Below are 14,862 nucleotides of genomic sequence, written 5' to 3'. Positions count from 1 at the left end.
TGATGAAGAGTTAGGTGGACAGTCAGAGATAAAGGTGAGTAGGAGAAGGGAACAAAAAAGAAGAAGCCTGAGAATGGGTGAGAGAGTCTGATGAGCAGGAGACAGATGAGATCAACTGGCTGCCAAGCAGGTGGAAAGAGGGAAGTTGGCAGAAAAGCAGGCAGAGGAGAGCAATACAAAGATAAGATGGCAGGAAAGAGTCCCTCAGAACTTGCCCTTGTCCTTGCAGATCTTAAGTGAGACTCCTGAGATGCAGGTGGATCCCGTTCTTGGACTTCAACACAATTTCTGGTGTGAGGCAGGGAACCCTGGAGGGAGCCGGTGACAGCTCAAAATGAAGCAAGGTGAGGGCCATGGCCACCTTCATCTTATTCATGACAAACTGCTTCCCGATGCACTTCCTGGGCCCGGGAGGGAAAATGAAATGAGAAGTGGTCTCAAATCCTGTTCTGAGCTGGGTAGGCATTGGCCACTGACCAGAAACAGGATATTCAGAGCTGTCTTCCAGGTGGCCAAGCCCTGATCCCTTTCTTACGAGTCACACTAAACTTGCCACCCAAGCCTTGGTCCACCCTCTCCCTGTGACCTTTGACAAAGCCCACCTCTCTAAGGACTCCTAACTCCTATTTCTTCTCTCACCAGAAAATCCTGTTGGTGAGGGTCAGCACTCCTAAGTCACAGAGTCAAGTCAAGTGAATCAGGAAATGTGAATTAGAACTTTGTTCACTGACCCACAGGCAGTTTCTGGTTTCAGGTCAGGCGGGGCAGTGTAAGGGGTGGGGTAGGCCATACTCTCAGGTCCTTGTCATACATAGGTAAACACAGGGACCTGAATCTCCAGACAGGACAAGACAGGATTGTCTAAGGAAGTCTAAATGGCAACAGGGAGGTTTCCTGGAGAGGTCACAGGTTAGTGACCCTGAACCTGCTGGACCATTTGCCTCCCAGTTGATGAACTGGCCTCCTGTGTCCCCTCAGCTCCTCAGTCAATGTGCCTCTTGAAACCTTCTCATTCTAATCCAGAAATGACCCCCTAACCATCCCTTGGGCGCCTCAGCTGTCCTTTTTGGTCTCCCTACTTCTTCCTCTTCTAAAGCCACAGCATCTCCAGGCCTGCTATGTTCCCCATCACAGGCAAGACAATTCCCAGTGCCTCAGATGCATCATAACCCTCTCTGGATTGTTCCTCACTCATCTGGTGTCTGTCCATCTTCTCTTCCTCACTCAGCTCCTCTTAAGATCCCTTCCCCACACCTCTTTCAGCCACAGGCTCAAGGCCCAATCCAGTGAACACCTGTCCTCACCCCTCTGCTGACAACACTCTTCTTCCCTGGACCCCAAGTACCATTAGTGTTAACCCAAGGACACATCACTTGTGTCCTGTCCCAGGACAGTGCCAGGAACATGGAACCTTCCACAGTCTGTTCAATGAATGAATGAGTGAGTGAGTGAAAAGAAAGAAAGAAGGAATGACATCTGTCTTGAATAGAGGTGTTTTTTTTGTTTTTATTTGTTTGTTTAACCATGCCATGTGGCTCATGGGGTTTTAGTTCCCCAACCAAGGATTGAATCTGGGCCCTCTGCAGTGAAAACACAGAATTCTAACCATGAGACTACCAGGGAATTGCCAGAGTACTTGTTTCTTGATGGTGAGCTCTTAAAGTCAGGGACAAAGTCTTTTGTTTCAGTGTCCCCAACTCCTAGCCCAGGACTCAACACACAGAGACAGGCTCAATAGTTTTGTATTTAAATAAAGTTAATTGAATTTTTAAAAGATGGAGTAAAAGTAAATATTAATTCTGACCTAGGAATTGAGCTGCCTAGTTCTTCTTGTCCTTGAATGGCAGCCACAGGACATGTAGACATGTCTACAAGGAAGGACTGGATCCTGGCACAAACCAAATCCTAGAGCAAATTCTGGAAGACAGTTTGACTCAAACCTGTTCTGGGAAGGTTGACTCACTAACTGAAAATTTCACAGAATTGTATATTCAGAAAAAAACTCGTTTCTACTAAGAAGCTCAAAGTTTACGGAAGCTAGTATTTCAGGGCAGGATTCTAGCATCCTGGGAGGATTTTCCCAGCAGCTGATAGAGAGTGCTTTTGCCCAGCTCACAGCTTTTTCAAGTATGCTCTATATTTTACATGCCAGGAACTTTTAAAATGCATGTGTCCTATTCAAATTAGTGGATTTTTCTCTCGAAAGCACTTGACTGTCTCCTTTCTATATTTTTGTCAGCTTGGACTATTGGATTAAAAGTATAGAATCATGAAAAAAAATTCCAGATCACAGGAAAAGTTTTGACAACCAGAGAAACTGTCATGTGTTTCAGACATTAGTATGCTGTCAAGATGTCTTTTGGACAGACCACAAGACAAAGTGACACACACTGGTATCAAACTTTCTTGAAAGGCTGCCATAACTTTTCCAGTGTATGGCTTCAATAGTTGAGACAGGTAGGGCGTCTGAAAATGGAAACATGCTAACTACTCAAGATTCAACTGGATGGAGAATGAGGATGTAAGTAGAAAAGGTGTAACTGAGAAGATGTAGAATTAAAAAAAAATCCACCCTTTAAATTTTGACAATTGAAATGGATGACCTGAAATTTAGTATTTAATTAGTTAATTCTCATTTTGTAGCATCATCATCTTACAGTGAGGAAAACATTACAACACACTAAACTTTTAAACAACACTAAAATGTTGCCAGCCATTGAGAAAGAGCTGTGGGTAGTCTGTGGTCTGCCCTAATAGCCATTTGTCTTTTGGACAAAAGACACACACATCTATCCCAACTCACCAACATAAAAGGCATAACTACATGCATCACATGTAAATGTATATAGTCACACACATAGAGTGGCACCCAATGACACCCACTGTCCCAAGTACAGAGGCCTCACCTGGATCCTCCTGAGAAGGGCAGGAAAGCATGGCTGTGTTAATTAGAGCCCAGTGCAAACCGAGATGGTTCAAACACCTGCAGAGAGAGCACCAGGGCCAGGACAGGTGGGTTCAAACTTCTTGACCAATCCACCAGGGGACAAGACTCTCAGAGCAGGAGCAGGAGGAGGGGTTGGTGTGGACAGAGCATCCCATCCCCTCCTTCCATGGCCATTGTACCTCTGGATTCAGTCACACCTTTGGGTTGTGGTGAAGTCCATAAAAGGAGAGGGCAACTTTGATTCCTGTGGGGAAGGGAGGAGAGAGAAAAGCCTGATGGTCCCCATGGAGCAGGGGGCAGGTGTCAGCACAAAAGTCCTGGGAGCTGAGGAGGCGGTCCTAAGATGGTGGAGGAATAGGACGGGGAGACCACTTTTTCCCCCAAAAGAACATTTAAATGCTGAGTAAATTCCACAGAACAACTTCTGAATCCCGGCAGAGGACATCAGGCACCCAGAAAAGCAGCCCATTGTCTTCAAAAGGAGATGTTTTATCAACGGTGCTGTATAGAAGGAGAAGTCTCGAGACTACTGTAAAAATAAGACTGAAAACCAGAAGCAGGAGGCTTAAGTCCAAATCCTGAGAACATCAGAGAACTTGTGACTCCAGGGAACATTAATTGATAGGAGCTCATTAAACGCCTCCATTCCTACACTGAAACTAAGCACCACCCAAGGGCAAACAAATTCCAGGGCAAGACATACCACTCAAATTCTCCAGCAACACAGGAACACAGCCCTGAGCTTCAATATACAGGCTGCCCAAACTTACTCCAAAACCACTGACATCTCATAACTCGTTACTAGACACTTCATTGCACTCCAGAAAGAAGAAATCCAGCTCCGCCCACCAGAACACGGACACAAGCTTCCCTAACCAAGAAACCTTGACAAGCCACCCATACAACCCCACCCACAGTGAGGAAACTCCATAATAAAGAGAACTCCACAAACTGCCAGAATACAGAAAGGCCACCCCAAACTCAGCAATATAAACAAGATGAAGAGACAGAGGAATACCCAGCAGGTAAAGGAACAGGATAAATGCCCACCAAACCAAACAAAAGAGGAAGAGATAGGGAATCTACCTAATAAAGAATTCGGAATAATGATAGTGAAAATGATCCAAAATCTTGAAATAAAAATGGAATCACAGATAAATAGCCTGGAGACAAGGATTGAGAAGATGCAAGAAAGGTTTAACAAGGACCTAGAAGAAATAAAAAAGAGTCAATATATAACGAATAATGCAATAAATGAGGTAAAAAACACTCTGGAGGCAACAAATAGTACAATAACGGAGGCGGAAGATACGATTAGTGAAGTAGAAGTAGAAGGTAGAAATAAATGAATCAGAGAGGAAAAAAGAAAGACGAATTAAAAGAAATGAAGACAATCTCAGAGACCTCCAGGACAATATTAAATGCTCCAACATTCGAATCATAGGAGTCCCAGAAGAAGAAGACAAAAAGAAAGACCATGAGAAAATACTTGAGGAGATAATAGGTGAAAACTTCCCTAAAATGGGGAAGGAAATAATCACCCAAGTCCAAGAAACCCAGAGAGTCCCAAACAGGATAAACCCAAGGCAAAACACCACAAGACACATATTAATCAAATTAACAAAGATCAAGCACAAAGAAAAAATATTAAAAGCAGCAAGGGAAAAACAACAAATAACACACAAGGGGATTCCCATAAGGATAACAGCTGATCTTTCAATAGAAACTCTTCAGGCCAGGAGGGACTGGCAAGACATACTTAAAGTGATGAAAGAAAATAACCTACAGCCCAGATTACTGGACCCAGCAAGGATCTCATTCAAATATGAAGGAGAAATCAAAAGCTTTACAGACAAACAAAAGCTGAGAGAATTCAGCACCACCAAACCAGCTCTCCAACAAATGCTAAAGGATATTCTCTAGACAGGAAATACAAAAAGGGTGTATAAATTCGAACCCAAAACAATAAAGTAAATGGCAATGGGATCATACTTATCAATAATTACCTTAAACGTAAATGGGTTGAATGCCCCAACCAAAAGACAAAGACTGGCTGAATGGATACAAAAGCAAGACCCCTATATATGTTGTCTACAAGAGACCCACCTCAACACAGGGGACACATACAGACTGAAAGTGAAGGGCTGGAAAAAGATATTCCATGCAAATAGAGATCAAAAGAAAGCAGGAGTAGCAATACTCATATCAGATAAAAGAGACTTTAAACCAAAGGCTGTGAAAAGAGACAAAGAAGGACATTACATAATGATCAAAGGATCAATCCAAGAAGAAGATATAACAATTATAAATATATATGCACCCAACATAGGAGCACCGCAATATGTAAAACAAAGGCTAACAAGTATGAAAGGGGAAATTAACAATAACACAATAATAGTGGGAGACTTTAATACCCCACTCACACCTATGGATAGATCAACTAAACAGAAAACTAACAAAGAAACACAAACTTTAAGTGATACAATAGACCAGTTAGGCCTAATTGATACCTATAGGACATTTCACCCCAGAACAATGAATTTCACCTTTTTCTCAAGCACACACAGAACCTTCTCCAGGATAGATCACATCCTGGGCCATAAATCTAGCCTTGGTAAATTCAAAAAAATTGAAATCATTCCAAGCATCTTTTCTAACTACAATGCAGTAAGATTAGATCTCAATTACCGGAGAAAAACTATTAAAAATTCCAACATATGGAGGTTGAAAAACACGCTGCTGAATAACCAACAAATCACAGAAGAAATAAAAAAAGAAATCAAAATATGCATAGAAATGAATGAAAATGAAAACACAACAACCCAAAACCTGTGGGACATTGTAAAAGCAGTGCTAAGGGGAAAGTTCATAGCAATACAGGCATACCTTAAGAAACAAGAAAAAAGTCAAATAAATAACCTAACCCTACACCTAAAGCAACTAGAAAAGGAAGAAATGAAGAACCCCAGGGTTAGTAGAAGGAAAGAAATCTTAAAAATTAGGGCAGAAATAAATGCAAGAGAAACAAAAGAGACCATAGCAAAAATCAACAAAACCAAAAGCTGGTTCTTTGAAAGGATAAATAAAATTGACAAACCATTAGCCAGACTCATCAAGAAACAAAGGGAGAAAAATCAAATCAATAAAATTAGAAATGAAAATGGAGAGATCACAACAGATAACACACAAATACAAAGGATCATAAGAGACTACTATCAGCAATTATATGCCAATAAAATGGACAACGTGGAAGAAATGGACAAATTATTAGAAAAGTACAACTTTTCAAAACTGAACCGGGAAGAAATATAAAACCTTAACAGACCCATCACAAGCACAGAAGCTGAAATAGTAATCAAAAATCTTCCCACAAACAAAAGCCCAGATCCAGATGGTTTCACAGCTGAATTCTACCAAAAATTTAGAGAAGAGCTAACACCTATCCTGCTCAAACTCTTCCAGAAAATTGCAGAGGAAGGTAAACTTCAAAACTCATTCTATGAGGCCACCAGCACCCTAATAACCAAAACCTGACAAAGATGCCACAAAAAAAGAAAACTACAGGCCAATATCATGGATGAACATAGATGCAAAAATCCTTAACAAAATTCTAGCAATCAGAATCCAACAATACATTAAAAAGATCATACACCATGACCAAGTGGGCTTTATCCCAGGAATGCAAGGATTCTCCAATATCTACAAATAAATCAATGTAATAAACCACATTAACAAGTTGAAAAATAAAAGCCATATGATTATCTCAATAGATACAGAGAAAGCCTTTGACAAAATTCAACATCCATTTATGATAAAAACTCTCCAGAAAGCAGGAATAGAAGGAACATACCTCAACATAATAAAAGCTATATATGACAAACCTATAGCAAACATTATCCTCAATGGGGAAAATTGAAAGCATTTCCCCTAAAGTCAGGAACAAGACAAGGGTGCCCACTCTCACCACTACTATTCAACATAGATTTGGAAGTTTTGGCCACAGCAATCAGAGCAGAAAAAGAAATAAAAGGAATCCAAATTGGAAAGGAAGAAGTAAAACACTCACTGTTTGCAGATGACATGATCCTTTACATAGAAAACCCTAAAGACTCCACCAGAAAATTACTAGAGCTAATCAATGAATATAGTAAAGTTGCAGGATATAAAATCAACACACATAAATCCCTTGCATTCCTATACACTAATAATGAGAAAATAGAAAGAGAAATTAAGGAAACAATCCCATTCACCATTGCAACAAAAAGAATAAAATACTTAGGAATATATCTACCTAAAGAAACTAAAGACCTATATATAGAAAACTATAAAACACTGGTGAAAGAAATCAAAGAAGACACTAATAGATGGAGAAATATACCATGTTCATGGATTGGAAGAATCAATATAGTGAAAATGAGTATACTACCCAAAGCAATCTATGGATTCAATGCAATCCCTATCAAGCTACCAACAGGATTTTTCACAAAGCTAGAACAAATAATTTCACAATTTGTATGGAAATACAAAAAACCTCGAATAGCCAAAGCAATCTTGAGAAAGAAGAATGGAACTGGAGGAATCAACCTGACTGACTTCAGGCTCTACTACAAAGCCACAGTCATCAAGACAGTATGGTACTGACACAAAGACAGAAATATAGATCAGTGGAACAAAATAGAAAGCCCGCAGATAAACCCACACACCTATGGACACCTTATCTTTGACAAAGGAGGCAAGAATATACCATGGAGAAAAGACAATCTCTTTAACAAGTGGTGCTGGGAAAACTGGTCAACCACTTGTAAAAGAATGAAACTAGAACACTTTCTAACACCATACACAAAAATAAACTCAAAATGGATTAAAGATCTAAATGTGAGACCAGAAACTATAAAACTCTTAGAGGAGAACATAGGCAAAACACTCTCCGACATAAATCACAGCAGGATCCTCTATGACCCATCTCCCAGAATATTGGAAATAAAAGCAAAAATAAACTAATGGGATCTAATTAAAATTAAAAGCTTCTGCACAACAAAAGAAACTCTAAGCAAGGTGAAAAGACAGCCTTCAGAATGGGAGAAAATAATAGCAAATGAAGCAACTGACAAACAAGTAATCTCAAAAACATACAAGCAACTCCTGCAGCTCAATTCCAGAAAAATAAATGACCCAATCAAAAAATGGGCCAAAGAACTAAATAGACATTTCTCCAAAGAAGACATACAGATGGCTAATAAACACATGAAAAGATGCTCAACATCACTCATTATTAGAGAAATGCAAACCAAAACCACAATGAGGTACCATTTCATGCCATTCAGAATGGCTGCGATGCAAAAGTCTACAAGCAATAAATGCTGGAGAGGATGTGAAGAAAAGGGAACCCTCTTACACTGTTGGTGGGAATGCAAACTAGTACAGCCACTATGGAGAACAGTGTGGAGATTCCTTAAAAAACTGGAAATAGAACTGCCATACAACCCAGCAATCCCACTGCTGGGCATACACACTGAGGAAACCAGAATGAAAGAGACACGTGTACCCCATGTTCATCACAGCACTGTTTATAATAGCCAGGACGTGGAAGCAAACTAGATGTCCATCAGCAGACGAATGGATAAAAAAGCAATGGTACATATACACAATGGAGTATTACTCAGCCATTAAAAAGAATACATTTGAATCAGTTCTAATGAGGTGGATGAAACTGGAGCCTATTATACAGAGTGAAGTAAGCCAGAAAGAAAAACACCAATATAGTATACTAATGCATATATATGAAATTTAGAAAGATGGTAATGATAACCCAGTATGTGAGACAGCAAAAGAGACACAGATGTATAGAACAGTCTTTTGGACCCTGTGGGAGAGGGAGAGGATGGGACGATTTGGGAGAATGGCCTTGAAACATGTATAATATCATATATGAAACAAATCACCAGTCCAGTTTCAATGCATGGTACTGGATGCTTGGGGCTGGTGCACTGGGATGACCCAGAGGGATGGTATGGGGAGGGAGGTGGGAGAGGGGTTCAGGATTGGGAACACGTGTACACCCGTGGCGGATTCATGTTGATGTATGGCAAAACCAATATAATATTGTAAAGTAATTAGCCTCCAATTAAAATAAATAAAAAAATAAAATTAAAAAAAATAAAAATAAGTTCAGGTGTATGAGACAGAAAGAAAAAGTAGCAATAGCTTAAACAATGGGAAGTTTGTCTTATTTTCATCTTAATGATGTTGAGAGATAGAAATTCTAGGGCTGGTTTAGCAGCTCCACTAAAAAAAAAAAAAAAAAATCCTGGAAGCCACCATGAGAACCACCCTCCATCACTCTGAATGAAATGATGCTCTTGCAAGACAGGTGGGCTGGGCATGACAAAGCACATAAGCACAGATTAGGAGTAGGTAACCATGTAAAAGAAGGCTTATACAGGGAACTCTGTTCAGTGTTACATGGCAGCCTTGGTGGGATGGGAGTTTGGGGGAGAATGGATACATATATATGTATGACTGAGTCTATTTGCTATCAACCTGAAACTATCACATTGTCAATCAGCTATACTCCAATATAAAATAAAAAGTTAAAAATAAAAAAGAATTAGAGACTTACCTTTGGGACCAAATCATATGACAACTCACATTTATCAAGTGCCATCCTGACCCTTGGGGAGTGTGAATTAACTCAACCCTCACACAGCCCTCAAGGAAGGTGCTTATAACCTCAGGTAGATGAAGTACCTGAGGCTCAGAGAGGTTAAGGGTTGGGTCTATGATCCCACAACTAGGAGGAAACAGTGCTGGGATTCAGCCCCACTGTGAAGTGAGCCAGTGGGTGGCCTCCAGCCATGGCATGGCTCTCAGACCTCATCATCAGCTGTTCTCTGCCATCCATCAGAGGGCTCCTCAGAGACTGAACCATCTGACCCATGACAGTGGAGTCTCTGAGCTCCCTGCTTTACTTAGACACCATATGGAAGAACCACGCCTCCCCCTGCTTCTGTCTGCTTCTCTCTGAAGCCTTCACTTCTCAAGGAATTAGAATTTTAAGCTCCATTACAAGACCACATTCAGGAGCTAGCATTTGCCCATTGAGCTTTTGCTGTGTTCAAGTTCTGTGTCCAGCATTTCACACACCTTATCCTAACTACAGAGTAAATAATTACCTTAAGGTAGATACAATAGTCATGTCATCCCACAACTGAGAAAGCACATGGGGATTTCTGGTCTACCATGTGGTCCTACAGAGTGCCTAGGTGAGTGGTGAGGTGAAGTTCGTACCTGCAGGTAAGGAGCGTCCATCAGGGAAGGTGATGGGCTTGCTAAGATTTCTGCTAGTGATTGGCACTGGCGGATAGTCTCATGGCCTCCTTGATGCACATGGTGGTATAGGGCATCTGGTCCAGGTCGCTCCTGAAAGGAAGCCCATCTGAGGGCAGGCAGGACAGGACAAGCAGGGATTCTCTCTAGCTCAGGTAGGACAGGGCTCTTCCATCTCCTGGACACTCACCAGGTGATAGAAGCGCCATCTCTCAGGAGGCTCTGTATCTCTTCCCGACACCTCTGCTGATGCTCAGGGTGGGAGGCTAGAGCATAGAGGATCCAGGAGATGCCACTGGCTGTGGTGTCATGGCCCCCAAATATGAACGTGTCCACTTCAGCACGGAGGTCCTTGTCAGACAAGCTGCTTCCATCTGTGGAGGCAGGGCCAGAGTGCAGGGTCTGCCCTTCCTGTGTGCTTCTGCCCAAAGGCTCAGGCCTTTCCTGCCCACACTCACTCTGGCAAAGAGGAGGATGTCCAGGAAGTCCAAGTGCCTCCCGCTCCTCACCTTCTCCAGCTCTCCCTCCTTCCGCAGGCGAGCCTTCCTCTCCTCAATCACTGCATCTGTCCCAGAGCAGTGGTTTTCAGCCAGAGCTGAGGACTCTGGGGGCCCATATGCAGCCCCACCATAGCTCCATCTGCCCCTCAGGCCCAGTCTGGGTGCCAGGTGGATGAGGTGGGCGGGACTGGGTGAGCAAGTCCGGACTGAGAGCTCCAACATCATCTACTCTAGGCAGCAATTCCCACAGTAACACAGCCCAAGAAGGCTCTACCTGAATGCTGCTGGGAAGGGGGGTCTCACTCAGTCATCACCAGCCTGGTGACTCCTGTGACTCCCTGTTCAACACCTGACACCCCGACCTCTGGGTTCCCAGTCCCTGCAGCAGGTGCATGTGTGCCAGCTCCTGAACAGGAAGCAGGAGTCTGGACTCTGCCTGAAAGGTCAAGGTCAGGCCCTTTCACATGAGCCTAATGAAGGTGGGGGAGCAGCCCATGAGGAGGAGAAGCTGTGTGTTGATGGGTGAGCTGGCAGGCCTTGTGGTTCTAGCGGCCTTCAGGGGTCAGCCTGTAGATGAGGTCGTTCTGGTAGAAAACATTCCTCACTTGGGAAAAAACATATTGTTGAGGTTCCTAATGGCCTGGATGTAGGTCTGGGAGTTCCTGAAGGGAGAGGGTGCAGAAGAGACTGGAGTTGAGGGAACCTCTGACCTGGAGAGGGAGTGGATCTCTGGGTGGAGGATTCCTCAGTCAGTGAGGACAGGCAGCACTGAAGCATTGCCATTTCTGCCTTAGCCTCTGAAACCGTCAGTATTTACAAGTATCCTGAGGGCCCAGGCTTCTCCCTTTGTTGTGATCAGGGACTTGACAGTGGTCCATGTCTCTCTGCAGAATGTTACTTTTTGTGCTGATAAGCATCCCTGCTGTTCTTTCTGCCTCTCAGGTAAGTCCTCCCCAGCTGGTGAGAACAGGACCCTGCTCTTGAAAGGCTGTCACTGACTTGTCATTCCTGACGCTGCCCTGATGGCTGAAGATACACTTCATGATGGTATCCAGGGTCATCAAGGAGATGTCTCCAAGGATCTCCAGATGTGAGTCTTGGCTGACGAGCTCCTCCCACTTGTCCTGTGGAGGGACGGTGACATGCACCTTGCTCTGCTCCCCCAGAAGCCCTGTGCTGCCAAGGCCAGGCTTTCTTTCTGTCTCTACACCATCAGATGAGATTTCCTCAGTTTCTAAGTGGTTATGTCTTAGCAGCTGGGGGCTGTAACACACAGGTGTGTGTGAAGTGATGCTTATTTTCTCAGAATCTTTACTATATAATTATTCATATTCTCTCATAATATTCTGAATTAGTTCTGAATTTTATAAGCAATTTATGATGATAAACAACTTTTTGAAGGCCAAAATGCATAGTTTCTCAGGAGACATAGGGGGAATATTTTGTGTTCTGATATTGGACCTGATCAGGTGATGTCCAAGACTGGTAAGCAAATTTCTCAAGGCAAGATAGAGCATAAGAGTATAGTACCTGTCCCCTCAAGAAAGGGACATCAGAGACGTCCTTTCCTTTCATTCATTAAGCATTAGCTGAGACCAGTTGGTGAGAAATCAAAATCCTAATTGGTGGTCATGCAACAGGACTCAGCTCTGTGAATGTAGACTTTGTCCCATTTTCTCCCATGAAGAGCTCAACTCCATGCAGAACTCCTGGGCCCCATACCAGAGCCTACCTGAGTGGCATCCTGGGATGTCTACCTTACCCCTGAATCTGTCATTGCCCAGGCCAGCCAGGGGCAGCTTGGGCTGCTTTCGAGGGGCATGACCCCTGCTCTATTCCACTGTGTTGAAGATGTGGAGATGGGAGAAGAGTAGACCCTGAATACACCAAGGCTCTGTTTTCTCTTGTTGGGGAGCAAATTGTGTGTCCAAGCTGATGCCTGCATGCTCCTCTGTCCAACCCAGGTTTGGAGAGGGCTGTCTCATATTAAGTTCTGAATGTGTCATTCTGGGGGGCTGTGTCTGATTGATGTGTGATGGACACAAGTATCTGAGAGTGGACTTTGCCAGCTGTGCTGGATGTGAGCAGGTACAAGTGACCAGGGATGAACTCACCAGCATCCCTTGGACAGAGTCAGCCATGAGACCCAGGTAGGGCTTCAGGATGTCATAGTGGAAGGCTGGGGTCAGCATCTGCCGGTGCTGGAACCATGTCTGCTCCTCCAACAGCAGCAAAACTGTCCATGAACCACATATGGGTGTGTATGGGGGTTGGGGAGCCTGGATCAGAGGGGCAACTGGGTACAACTTGGGAACCGAGGGTGTCAGGAGAAGGCACATCATGGACGAAGGTAGAAAAGGCCATATTTTCTATTTGTATATATATAATTTGTATATATATAATATATATATATTTAGTGTATTTCAGGAATGTGAATTTCCAATATGTCTGTCCATAGGATTTGATTACGACAGTAGTGAGATAGAGGTCAATAAAGGTAGGGGGGCAGGCCATAAAGGACTTATCTAGAAGTCACGCTGCAAACATTGGAAAGGACTGAGAAGTGATGTGGAAGAGGCTGAACTTCAGGTGGGCTCTCCGCACCATTATGAAGGATGCGGGTTTTATTGGAAGAAAAGAAATGAGGCTTGATTCAGAAATGAGGATTATGACAGGGTGCTTGGCACCTGTTGTTCTCTGTGAGTCAGAAAGTCAACTCTTGGTAAACCTAACTGGGAATATAACAGAGTACTAGTTTAGATGTACTTACCAATCCAGGGGGCCAAGAATCTGTAGATATCTTCAGACTTAGGATCTGAAAGGTAAGGAAAGCATAACAGGAGAGTTATGGACCAAGCAAGGCAAGCAGCCCCCAGAGTAACTGTGTTCCAGACCATTGGTTGCCTTCTCTTCCTGGTGCTTGTCAGATGGCAGTCTGTCTCGAGCCACCTTCCACTTGCCTTCCATCCTTGACTCTCTAGATCCTGATCATCACTGTTGGTCTAGGAAGGCAGACTCAGTGTTCCAGCAGCAGAACACCCGCCAGACTAACACAGTGAATGGGCAACAAATATAGGCTCTGTTTAGTGCCATGAGGTAAGACAGAAACCTGTGATTTTCCTGCAAAAATGGTGGTATAGCTATGCTATGACCCAGGATAGGCAAATGTAAGTCAGAGTAGATAAAAAAAAAATTGTCTTTTAGATCTGGGGCTATTTACATAAACATTATCTAAATAGGGTTAAAGAGGAAATAAGGAAAATACACAGCTTCAACCAGCTGTTTCCAGTTTAGGGTAAGTGAACAATGTTGTTCTTGTACTGGAATATGGGCTGGACGTTTGGATGGTAGTGAGTTCGGGTATTGATGATTGAACTGCCAGTCTCTTCTGGAATTTCAGACCCAGGAGGATGTACACAGATAGAAAAGAGACTCCAGCTGGGATCATGTTTTGTACTCACTAGATCTCCTCAGGACCACCTTCATGTAGTCAGGGTCATAGACAACAAGGTGAACATTGTCCCCCCCACATCCAGCAAGGATAGGCATAGGGGAATTCCTCTACCCTTTTCAGTAGCTCTTCTAGCTCCTTTTCCTTTGAGTTCTGTAACAGAGAGCAAGATCAATCAGTAAAGTGTCCCATTTAGAATCAGTGATGGGAGTGATGCTGGCGACAGGAGAGCAACATGGAGATAGTTCTGGATCTATCAGCAGCTATTTAGGACTTTGGAATTGCTTCTGAGAAGCTGGGATCTGATCACAATTCTTTCTCTCTTGCAGAGACTTGGTCTAAGGCCCAATCCTGGCTTCCAGATGGATCCTTTCTAGGCCCTCACCCAGAACTGGCTTTAGAATCTTACACATAGTAGATGCTTGATAAATGTTTAATAATGGACTCCATGGTGTACCAATGTTTTTCACAGACTTATATTGGAATTACTGGTTAAACTGTGCTGGAGAAGACTGTTGAGGTTCCCTTGGACAGCAAGGAGATCAAACCAGTCAATCCTAATGGAAATCAACCTTGAATATTCATTGGAAGGACTGATGCTGAAGATGAAGCTCTAATATTTTGGCCACTTGATGTGA

General features: G+C 43.0%; 1 pseudogene; it reads right to left on the bottom strand.

The window, feature by feature from the left end:
- Positions 1-230: 230 nt before the first annotated feature.
- On the bottom strand, positions 231-14,322 carry LOC133245223 (cytochrome P450 4A6-like; annotated as a pseudogene).
- Positions 14,323-14,862: the final 540 nt, after the last annotated feature.

Source organism: Bos javanicus, chromosome 3 (assembly GCF_032452875.1).
Source record: "Bos javanicus breed banteng chromosome 3, ARS-OSU_banteng_1.0, whole genome shotgun sequence".
Taxonomy (NCBI): domain Eukaryota; kingdom Metazoa; phylum Chordata; class Mammalia; order Artiodactyla; family Bovidae; genus Bos; species Bos javanicus.
This window is presented reverse-complemented; position numbering and strand designations above follow the sequence as displayed.